At 30.0% G+C, this 12,371-nt stretch overlaps 1 pseudogene; it reads right to left on the bottom strand.

The window, feature by feature from the left end:
* LOC139888130 (ABC transporter C family member 3-like) overlaps nucleotides 1-12,139 on the bottom strand; it is a 145,639-nt pseudogene extending 133,500 nt beyond the window's left edge.
* Nucleotides 12,140-12,371: the final 232 nt, after the last annotated feature.

Here is a 12,371-nt window from a genome sequence, read left to right as displayed (position 1 = left end):
GCTCGAGTATTTAGGATTATGCATGCTTGTACTTTTGATATTTCCCTTAGACAGGTTAGGTTGAATCTTGAATTAGTTACACTTGCGGTTGAGATAAGTTATAAGATATGCATGTCCTTGGAAAGCTAGCAAAAAAATTAAGAACTTTTCCTTTAGATATCGAATGGTTTCGATGAACGGATTAGACGTTATAATCAATTGAATTTTTGATATTTTTATTAAAAATTATTATTATTATCGTAGTTTTTATCGTCGTTCTAGTTTTATCTTATTATTATCATTATTATTATCTTTATCAATAAAAGGGATTTATCATTAAAAATTGTTATTTTTTTTATTATTACTATCGTTATTATCGTTAAAGTTATAATTAGTATTATTATTATTATCCAATTATTATTATTATTATTATTATTATTATTATTATTATTATTATTATTATTATTATTATTATTATTATTATTGTTATTATTAGTATTATTATTATTATTATCATTATTAATATATATATCATTATTTAAAAATGGTTATTGTTATTGTTATTATTATTATTACTATATTATCATTAAGATAATTATTAGTATTATCGTTAATAATGTTATAGTAACTATCATTATTAATATTAGTGTAATTAAAACAAATATTGGTAACACCTAATTATTTTGATTACTATTATTATCATTATTATGAACACGATATAAAAGATGATTAAAAGCTATTAAATGAAACGATTAGGAAATAATGAGTAAGAGTATCATGATGAAATTAAAATATTATAAGATATTGATTTAGATAAAATTATCGTTCTTATTATTTTTATCATTACTATTATTATTAAAAGTATCGTTAGTATTAAAACTATCATTTTAACAAAAATTATCATTTTAATAGAAATGTCATTGTTACTATAAAATATCATTATTATTATTATTTTAAATAGAATTATTATTTTAAAGATTATATTAAAAATTATCATAAATATTAAAGTTATCATAATTAGAATTATCGTTTTATTATAATGTCATCTTAGTAATTATAAATATTGATATTTTTATAATAATAATTATTATTACAAAATAATACAACTTTTACTTACTATCATTATAGATATTATTTTATCAAATAAATATGTGATACAAACATATTTTACTACGTGTAATAACTTACTTTAATAATACATATCATATTATCTTTATGATATTAAATTAACCCTATAAATTTTATTACTTAATATATATAAAAGTATATTTTATTATATAAATTTAATATAAAATTTTATTTATTAATACATAAATTATATTATTTACTCTAATAAATCTTTTAAAAATATTTAAAAATATAAAACGACGATATTTAAACTATATATTAATCATGTATAGATTTTTGGAAATTATTTTGAGTCAAATTTACTTTTGTTGACTTTTGCATATTAGTCTCGAGCATTAGGATTGTGGTACACTATGACTTGACCTAATTTGTTAGAAAAATATTGACCAACACATAAATATATATAATTAATTTATTTTCGTGAATCCGAGGCCAACCTTGCACTTGTTCAATGACGTTATATGTATTTTTACTACGAAATACAGTATGGTGAGTTTCATTTGCCTTTTTACCCTTTATATTTTTGGGACTGAGAATACATGCGCTTTTATAAATGTTTGACGAAATAGACACAAGTAATTGAAACTACATTCTATGGTTGAATTATCGAAATCGAATATGCCCCTTTTTATTAAAGTCTGGTAATCTAAGAATTAGGGAACAGACACCCTAATTGACGCGAATCCTAAAGATAGATCTATTGGGCCTAACAAACCCCATCCAAAGTACCGGATGCTTTAGTACTTCGAAATTTATATCATGTCCGAAGGAGGATCCTGGAATGATAGGGGATATTCTTATATGTATCTAGTTAATGTCGGTTACCAGGTGTTCACCATATGAATGATTATTTTTATCTCTATGCATGGGACGTATATTTATGAGAACTGGAAATGAAATTCTTATGGTCTATTAAAATGATGGAAATAAATGATTATGATAAACTAATGAACTCATCAACCTTTTGGTTGACACTTTAAAGCATGTTTATTCTCAGGTGTTAAAGAAATCTTCCGTTGTGCATTTGCTTATTTTAAAGATATTACTTGAAGTCTTTCATAGCATATTTCGAAGAATGTTGCATTCGAGTTATTGAGTTCATCAAAGATTATTGTTAAATCAATTTATAGTTGGATAGTGGATATTATGAAATGGTATGCATGCCTGTCAATTTTTGATGTAAAGAAAGTTTGTCTTTTAAAAACGAATGCAATGTTTGTAAAATGTATCATATAGAGGTCAAATACCTCGCAATGTAATCAACTATTGTGAATCGTTTATAATGTATATGAACGGGTCCTTTCAGACCTGCTTACTATCCTCCACACCAGCCCGATATGCGACCACCATTTACTCTCTACGACCCCAACCAAGCCTATCAGTACACCTATAACCAACCGTGGAACCCGCCCGACGACATGAACTGGAACCCCTATCCAGATTGATATAGTTCCCGTTGGTGATTTTTATCTTTTATTATCTTTATTTATTGTTATGTTTAAAACATATAATATTGTGATACTTTTATGTAAGTTTTAATTTTTTTATTATGTTTTACTAATATTTCAAATTACCATGCATGTTATTATTTGTATGTATGTATATTGTCAATTGTACACAACAGGGTAAAACATCGAACTTTCAAAGACTGGCATTAAGTTCAGCAAAAGCTACTAATTTTGACGACAAAACGAACAAATGTGATGTAACAACAAGACAGAATGAACAAATGATGTGCACCATTTATCATTCAACAAACAAACGCCAATATGTTTAGAAACTTTGGTAAAATTTAATCATTTTTCTACGCTACTCACCCTCAATAATTTAAATTGTTACTGATTTCTTGCAATTGAGGGCATTGCAAGATCTTAAGTGTAGGAAGGGTTAAATTCTTTCGGATTTTTAAAATTTTAAATTAAAACACTTGGTTACCATTAAAAATACTAGTAACGCAGTAGTTGTATTAGAATCTAGTGCTCTCTGATAATAAAGAACAGCCCTGGTCTTATATACTGACTACCCAATTCTAGTAAAATTTTTCAAAATTTCCAAATAAATGAATTCAAAATCATGTTTATACATATTTATGAACGATAAAACTAGGTGTTAACACCGAAATTATTGTTACCTCATAAAGGACATAAATTGAAAAACAACTTAAAATGTTAGAATTCATTTAAAATGGAATAGAGGAAAATAATAAGGCAAATAAAGGAAAATAAAAGCCAAGTGTGGGAAAAATTTACCAAAGTTATTTAGAACATATGTCACATATTTTTGTACAAATAATTGAAGATACTTTTATTTTGGACAAAATTAACTGTTTTACCCGGAAAATTGTAATATATTTGAAAGAAAGATGGATCTACACGATGAATCAATTCCATAATTAAAAGGAAGTAAAGTCTTCCGAGAGAAAAAGACACGCGCTTCTTGATTTAGGTCAGGAAGTTATCGTCCAGACCAGTTGTAGAGTCTACGAAAAATCTTAAGTTTTCTCGAAAATCAGCTGGAAATCCACGGACCTCAGCATCAAACAGGGTCGCCAAGTGGTTAGACTTATCCTAACCATGAGAGGATCTGTCTCGTACAATGGGGGGCACCTTGAAAATTAGCTTATAAGACTAATGAATCAGATCCCCAGAAAGGATAATCTCCTTAAAGATCAAAAATCAGCTTTTAAGCCTGATATTACTCAATCCTTGAGATTGACTTTAAAGATTGAGAATTACAAACTCATGGAATTCGATGATATCTAAACTCGAGCTTGAACGAGAAAATATTTTGATCAAATTACAAACCGATTTGCTTTCTGAAAACCCATTTTTAATGCGTTCATTACCATTGAACGTAAAATCCTAGGAATTCACCTGGAATTCATTAGGTCACCTGAACCAAATCGGGTATCAACCGTAAGAACGGTGGTTGCATAGCATGGTCAAAGACAGGACCTTGTGCCAGACCGAAAAATTATAGGGTGATCTTTACTATTGCTCCTATAAAGGATAGTAATTGCATCCGACACGATATAGACCATAATTAAAAGCTTGTCACGGGACATTGCCTCAACAGTTGCTTGTTCAACGCTTTCCTTTACAACCGGACGGTAGTTTACTGAAAGGTAATATACGGAGCAAGTATACTGGATGTGTTGCTTTCCCAATACAAGGTTAGCAAGTGGGTGACACAAAACCGCAAGTTTTGAGCTAATATTTTCAAATCTGAAACCCACCAAACCCACAAAAACCATTTGCAAACACCGGTGAAGGGTTATTCTGGAAAACTTATCTAGGGTAAAAGCTAGATTTAATTTTCAAAAGATCAAATGTTTTCATAATGATCCAATTTCCTTAAGGATCTAAATTTTCATAGTCTTGTGGGACTGTAAACCACAACGTTACTATCATTGTTCATACCGCCGTATTAAAATCACTCTTGTACAAAGTGTGAAGAATAAACAAGTGATTCTAGTATTTTTATTTCAAGACTATATTGCTTGAGGACAAGCAACACTCAAGTGTGGGAATATTTGATAATGTTAAAAACGAACATATATTTCATAGCATTATCCTTCAAGAAAGACAAACTTTTAGTTGCAATTGTTCTATTTACAAGTGATATTCGTTTAAATAATAAAAGATGAAGACAAAAGACAGATTCGATGATTTAAAGACGCAAACGACCAAAAAGCTAAAAAGTATAAAGTACAATCAAAGTGGTTCAAATTATTGATGAGAAACGTCTAAAAGTTACAAGAGTACGAGCCGCAAAACGCAAAGTACAAGATATTAAATTGTACGCAAGGACGTTCGAAAATCCGGAACCGAGACATAAACCGAGAAGAAACGTGCGACGCAACGGAGCTAAAATTACAAGTCAACGGAGTACAAGAATATAATATAATATATATATATAATATATATCATATTATATATATATTAAATAATCAAAGCCGCCCACGTTTTTGGATCCAATATGAGCTGTCACAGCTGGCCATGCGATCGCATGGCCAGGAAGAAGGTTTTTCATGCGATCGCATGGGAGCAAAGGTCTGGCCACATCTATAAATTGGAACGAGTTCTGGCCGAATTTTACACATCTTTTTCTATCCTCTCTATCTCTCACGATATATATATATATATATATATATATATATATATATATATATATATATATATATATATATATATATATATATATATATATATAATTTATAATTTTAATTTTAATTTAAGATTAATAATAATAAGGGTATGTTAGCGAATGTTGTAAGTGTGTAAGTCGAAATTCTGTCCGTGTAACGCTACGCTATTATTAATCATTGTAAGTTATGTTCAACCTTTTTAAATTAATGTATCGTAGCTAAGTTATTATTATGCTTATTTAAGCCGAAGTAATCGTGATGTTGGGCTAAAATATTAAAGACGGGGTAATTGGGCTTTGTACCATAATTGAGGTTTGAACAAAAGAACGACACTTGTGGAAATTAAACTATGTGCATTAATGGGCTTTATATTTATTTAATTGAAAGATAGTTCGTTAATTTAATATAAAGATTTACAATTGGACGTAATTATAAATAACCATATACACTCGATCGGACACGATGAGCGGGATATTTATAAGTACTAATAATCGTTCATTTAACCGGACACGGGAATGGATTAATAGTCAATAGACTCATTAAAACAGGGGTGAATTATTTACAAGGACACTTGGCGTAATTGTTAACAAAGTATTAAAACATTGTTATAGTTTAAGTCCCCAATTAGTTGGAATATTTGACTTTGGATATAAGGATAATTTGACGAGGACACTCGCACTTTATATTTATGACTGATGGACTGTTATGGACAAAAACCAGATGGACATATCGAATAATCCAGGACAAAGGACAATTAACCCATGGTAATAAATTAAAATCAACACGTCAAACATCATGATTATGGAAGTTTAAATAAGCATAATTCCTTTATTTTATATCTCATCGCACTTTTATTTACTGTCATTTTATTTATCGCACTTTTTAATTATCGTACTTTTTAATTATCGCAATTTTAATTATCGTCATTTACTTTATGCTTTAAATTAAGTTATTTTTATTTTTAATATTTTACATTTGGTTTTAACTGCGACTAAAGTTTTAAAATTGACAAACCGGTCATTAAACGGTAAAAAAACCCCCCCTTTTATAATAATAATATTACTTATATATATATATATATATATATATATATATATATATATATATATATATATATATATATATATATATATATATATATATATATATATATATATATATATATATATAGTTTTAGAAATATTGCGTTAAACTTGGCTAGTTCCCTGTGGACGAACCGGACTTACTAAAAACTACACTACTGTATGATTAGGTACACTGCCTATAAGTGTTGTAGCAAGGTTTAGGTATATCCACTCTATAAATAAATAAATAACTTGTGTAAAAATGTATCGTATTTAATAGTATTTCGTAGTAAAAATTTAACTATTTACTACATCTCGCACACATAAGGGGTTTTCAAGATTACTACTTTGTGGTTCTGGCTCACTCTTATGGGCTAACCCCACAAAACAAAGAAACAAACCCATGAAACTAGACAGAGAATCAGACACAAAGAACATAGGAAGTACATTATGGGTTCTTTTGTAGTAAACATAGTCTACAAAAAGAGAATAACAACAAACTGTAAAGAAAAACACCCACCAAAGCCTTAACATAAGTGGGTATTTTATACATTCTGTGGGCGTATTCAAAATAGAGTGTGTAAATAAACAGAAACAAGTAGCCAAGTAAGTGTTGCAAGAACATCATGCAAAAGGGTTACAATCTTTTCATCACTCCATCCATTTCTATACCAATAAAATTGTTCAAGAAACACATCAGAAGATTAAAGAGTGATAGAAAAACAGAACAAAACATAGTGAGTTTGTAAAACAAATACACAGAACTTTGTTTATGAAACAAATTTGTATCAATCTTGAATCTTTTATAAACCCAAGAGGTTAACATGAAAAGCAAAAACACAAACTGTATGAAACCACGACACCCATGTAAGAAAATTGGGTTTAACAAGAAATTAGTGATGGAAAACCGTGTGTACTTTTAAATTTTATAAACGCAGTGGAACATGAAAATAAACATATTTTTATTTAATAATAAACATCTTTTATTATTTATAATAAACTTTTAAGTTAAAACATTCACACGATTAACGATCCCAACAAGATCCAATTACACCACTAATAATTGTCAAGTAAATAATTCACAAGAGGAGTTTAGATATACCTTTAGCAAGCGATTCAAGAACCGTAGAAAGAATTCTCCATGTCTAGGTTGAAACATATATTCAAAATGTATGAATATCTCTATAGTTGATCCACACAGCACCTCAAGCAACACCAATCGAATGCTAGTCCGTATAACCCAAGGATAATAATTAATCAAACCCTTTGATTAATTAATTAAATGAATTGATTGCTCAATATAACTATTCACCCTGCCTTTTGTTAGTACCGTCGAATGAAAAGAAAACATATAAAACATTTGTATATGTTTTGATTAAAAAGAAAAACAGAAGACGTATCCTCTTGTTATGTTGATGAGTTTATGTTTTTTCACTCTGCACATAATAAAAACAAAACTACACCCTTATATAGCGTGATCATGTAGTCAAAAACAAAACCAAATTTGATACTTCCCTTTTTCTTTATTATTTCTTTTGTATATTGAACAACCAAAAATCAACAAACCCTTTGTCTTAACTCTTATCCCTTTTGTCATAGTGCCCACAAAATATCACCAAAATATTACCTTTTGTTTTCTTTCTAGATTTTGATCCGTGATACAATTTGATGAAAGATCAACTTCATATTATTTAATCATGTCTGTCTTTCAAGTCAAACTTGGATGGCAATAAATTAAATCACAATTAATTAATTAAACTATACTTTACAAATTATTATAGGTTATAATTATATATCATCAATATATAATATTTGGTGTCTAAATACTAAAGTGTGTGACCCCATAGGCTTGTATATAAGCGGTAGTATAGATTTGTGTTATGACGTGCACATTAAACCAACAAACTCCCACTTGTGCATGTCATAACATCTAGAAAACTATACAGACATATATTGGCATCTAGCAACACGTCAATGCCCCCGAAAATATACAATTGTTTGTTTCAGCTAAACGAACTATCATTATTATTATTATTATTATTATTATTATTATTATTATTATTATTATTATTATTGTTATTATTATTATTATTATTATTATTATAAATGATTTAATGATTAAGTGTCTATTGTCCCTTTATTGCCAGATACCAAGTTGACATGAGACATGGATCTAGTCATTCTCATTTGTCAACTAATTATGTTTCTCGATCTAGAAAATTCGAATGCAATCACCAAGTTAGATTTAATCATTAATCAATATAGCTTGGACACGGTCGTGTAAATATCCATTCAGTTTCATCGAGGGGCCCAAGGGTATCATACTTTCACGTAGAGGAATAAATCCTATTTTGATTATATGCGTTCGTCATGTACTTCACATTATACCCAATGATGGCCTTTATAACTACCTTGTTCAGCATAGCGTTTAACCATATCAAATTATAATATGTCATACAATCGAAAACCAACATATACATCTCAGGTCTAAAGACACAAAGACATAACCATTATGAGATTCACTATTGACGACGATCCATGTAGTGACATCTCTTGATTGGGTCATTCCAATATTCATCATCAATGAATACATATGTATTTTGGCCTCAACAAGTTAGCTATTCATCATCAATGAATATAACCAAATTTCATAATAATCTTAATTCATGTTACTCCCATAACACAACCGATTATGGAGATTTAGAATAATCAACAATTATTCATGGATTAAACATGCTAATATAGAACACAGTGATATAAATGAAAACGACCATACCAAGTATCTCAATTCATTAAGATAAAACTGCTTAATGTTCTAAAAATATCCATATACTAAAATACAAATGAAAAAGATTAGTAGCTTAACAAAGTCCAATATTACTAGCATGATCATCATGCTTGTTGTGCATCAAGGGCTTCGTGAACGGGTCAACCACGATATCATCTATATGAACCTTAAGAACACTAATTTCATTCCCCACAATGACTTCACGAATGTAGTCAAACTTTAGAAGAATGTGTCGGATACTTTTATACATGTGATTCTTTCGGAAGTGTTATAACAACCGAACTATCACAATTATCTTTATAGAAGATTTATTGTTGTGTAATACTCTGAGTTCAACAACAAACTTCCTTATCCAGAGAACTTTCTGAGCAACATCTCAGGTAACAATGTATTCTGCTTTTGTTGTAGAATGTACAACAATGCTCTACTTTGAGCTCTTCCAATTAATTGTCTCGTTCATCATGACAAAGACACAACCTGACTGGGATCAAGAATCATCTCGATCAGTTTGAAAACTAGTATATGTATTATGGTTAATACTTAACTCCTTTTCTAAACCATCGTAAACCAAGAACATATCCTTAGTACTCTGTAAATACTTAAGAATATTCTTAACAACAATCCAATGTTCTTAACCTAGATTTTGTTGATAACGACTCGTTAAACTCAAAAATAACGAGACATCACTCTAGTACATAACATGGCATACATAACGGATCCTATAGCCAAAACATATGGGATACATTTCATTCGTCTTATCTCATTATGTGTGATAAGACTTTGAGACTTGCTCTAGGATATGTCTTTTGGAACATGCAATGCTCCAAGGTTGGAGTAATGCATGCTATATCTCTGCAAGATAAGATATGTACATTAATTCAATCCAATAAGCCATTTGAATTTATTTCTATAGATCATGATTCCAAGTATATAAGTAGCTTCTCCAAGATCCTTTATGGAAAAACATTTTTAAGCCAAGACTTGACATCTTGCAAGTTGAAATGTTATTTCCAATAAATAATATGTCATCAACATACAAGATCAAGAAGACTACTTTGCTCCCACTAGATTTAATGTAAACACATAGCTCATCTTGTTTTTGAGAAAAACTAAACTCTTTGATATTCTCATCAAACTTAAGATTCTAGCTCCTGAATGCTTGCTTTAATCCATAAATGGATTTTAGAAGCTTGCATACTTTAATAGGATGCTTAGGATATATAGATCCTTTCGGCTAAACCATATATACGTCCTTGCTTAGGTCGCCATTTAGAAAATTGATTATGATATCCATTTACGATACTTCATAATCATGAAAAGTAGCTATGGCAATGAGTATCCTAATTTATAAAGATCGCGATCAGTGGAAAAGTTTCATCATAACCTTTCGCTACGAATCGAGCTTTAAAAGTGTTTACATTACCGTACATGCTAGTCTTCTATTTGAAGACTCATTTACACCCCCATTGTATTACAATTGGGTGGAAGATCAATCAAGTCACATACTTGATTATCTTTCATGGACTGCATATTTGCATTCATAGTATCTCGCCATTTTTAAGATTCGTGATCTTATATTGCCTTACGGTAGCTAGAGGGTTCATAATCCTCTAGGTGAGGTTCATCTGAATTAAACAGATAATCAAACCTCTTATGCTAATGAGGAGTTCTACCAGACCTATGAAGTGCAGACGAAACATGTTTTGACTCACCAACAGCGTGTTCAGCTTCAACGTGCGGTTTACTAGTGCTTAAAGAAGGTATGTTACTTTGTGGTTCTTGAATTTCTTCAAGGTCTACTTTACTCCTACTGACTTCTTGTAAGAGTAGATCTCTTTCTAAAAATTCAGAAGACCGAGCAGAAAACACGTTATCTTCAGCTTGGTAGTAAAAGTAATAACCCATTGTTTCCTTTGGGTATCTCACAAAGTAACATTTGATTATTCTAGGTTCTAATTTATTTGAAGTGTTATGCTTCACATACGCTTCATAACCCTAGACTTTCAAATAAGACAACTTGGGACTCTTCCCATGCCATAGTTCACATGGTGTATTTTCTACCTTCATGGTTGAAATCATATTACAGCAGACTCTAATGTATATCCTAAAAAAGACATTGGTAGAGCAGTCAGACTTATCATAGATCGAACCGTATCAAGTAAAGTTTGATTCCTCGCCCAGACATACCATTGTGAAGTGGTGTGTAAGGTTGAGTGAATTATGAGACAATCCCACAATTCTTTAAATGGTCCAAAAACTCTTGACTCAAATACTCACTTCCTCCATCAGAGTAAAGTGCTTTAATGGTCTTTCCAAGCTGATTATCTACTTCATTTTGAAAGACTTTTGAATGTTTCAAAAACTTCATGTTTATATTTCAGCAAGTAAATATAACCATATTTACTGTAATCATCAGTTAATGTAATGAAGTAAAATTAACTAAATTTATACATTGTTCTTAAAAGGGCTACATACAACAGTATGTATTAGTCCTAAAAGATCTTTAGCTCTTTCACCTAAATCGAAGAAAGAAGCCTTTGTCATCTTTCCATATAAACATGAATTGCATACATTAAATGACTCAGAGTCAGTTGATTACAAAATCTATGAGATTGGAGTTTTGTAATGCGTTGTTTGTTTACATGACCAAGACGACAATGTCATAGATAGGTCTTATTCAAGTATTGCTTGAATCGTTTGGCAGTACAGGTATACACAAAATTCTCATTTGGAATTACACAATGCATATCAATTTCAAAAATACCATCATGTGGATACGCATTAAGATAAATATATTATCCTTAGAAACTAAAATATCAAAGTGTGTAAATGCAAGTTCAAAACTAGCATCATTCAAAATATGTTGCTTGCAGTATTGAGAGCATAATGTTATTGTTCCAACAAAACAATAAGATCACTTGGAGAAGTAAGCTCACAGGTACCAATAGCTTTAACAGAAGCTTGATCCCCATTACTTACTCGCAAATCCAGTGTGCCTTTCTTCAGTTTATTACTTCTTCTCATTCCCTTCATATTGATACAGATGTGAGGATCACAATCGGCATCAAAATTCCAGGAATAACTAGAAAATGTATATAACTGTATATGAATCTGATTTGCTAGTTTAACTAGCATTGCCTTTTCTCAGCTTAATTTGATAGATAAGACAACTTCCTTCTCCAATAGCTAACTTTTCCATAATGGAAACATTCAGCGTCTTTTGTTGGGCTTTCCTTCTTGGAAGGTGGAATATTTTTCATGGCAA

The sequence above is a fragment of the Rutidosis leptorrhynchoides genome, chromosome 2 (genome assembly GCF_046630445.1).
Source record: "Rutidosis leptorrhynchoides isolate AG116_Rl617_1_P2 chromosome 2, CSIRO_AGI_Rlap_v1, whole genome shotgun sequence".
NCBI lineage: Eukaryota > Viridiplantae > Streptophyta > Magnoliopsida > Asterales > Asteraceae > Rutidosis > Rutidosis leptorrhynchoides.
Note: the sequence above shows the minus strand (reverse complement) of the source record. Positions and strands in the feature narration are given on the sequence as shown.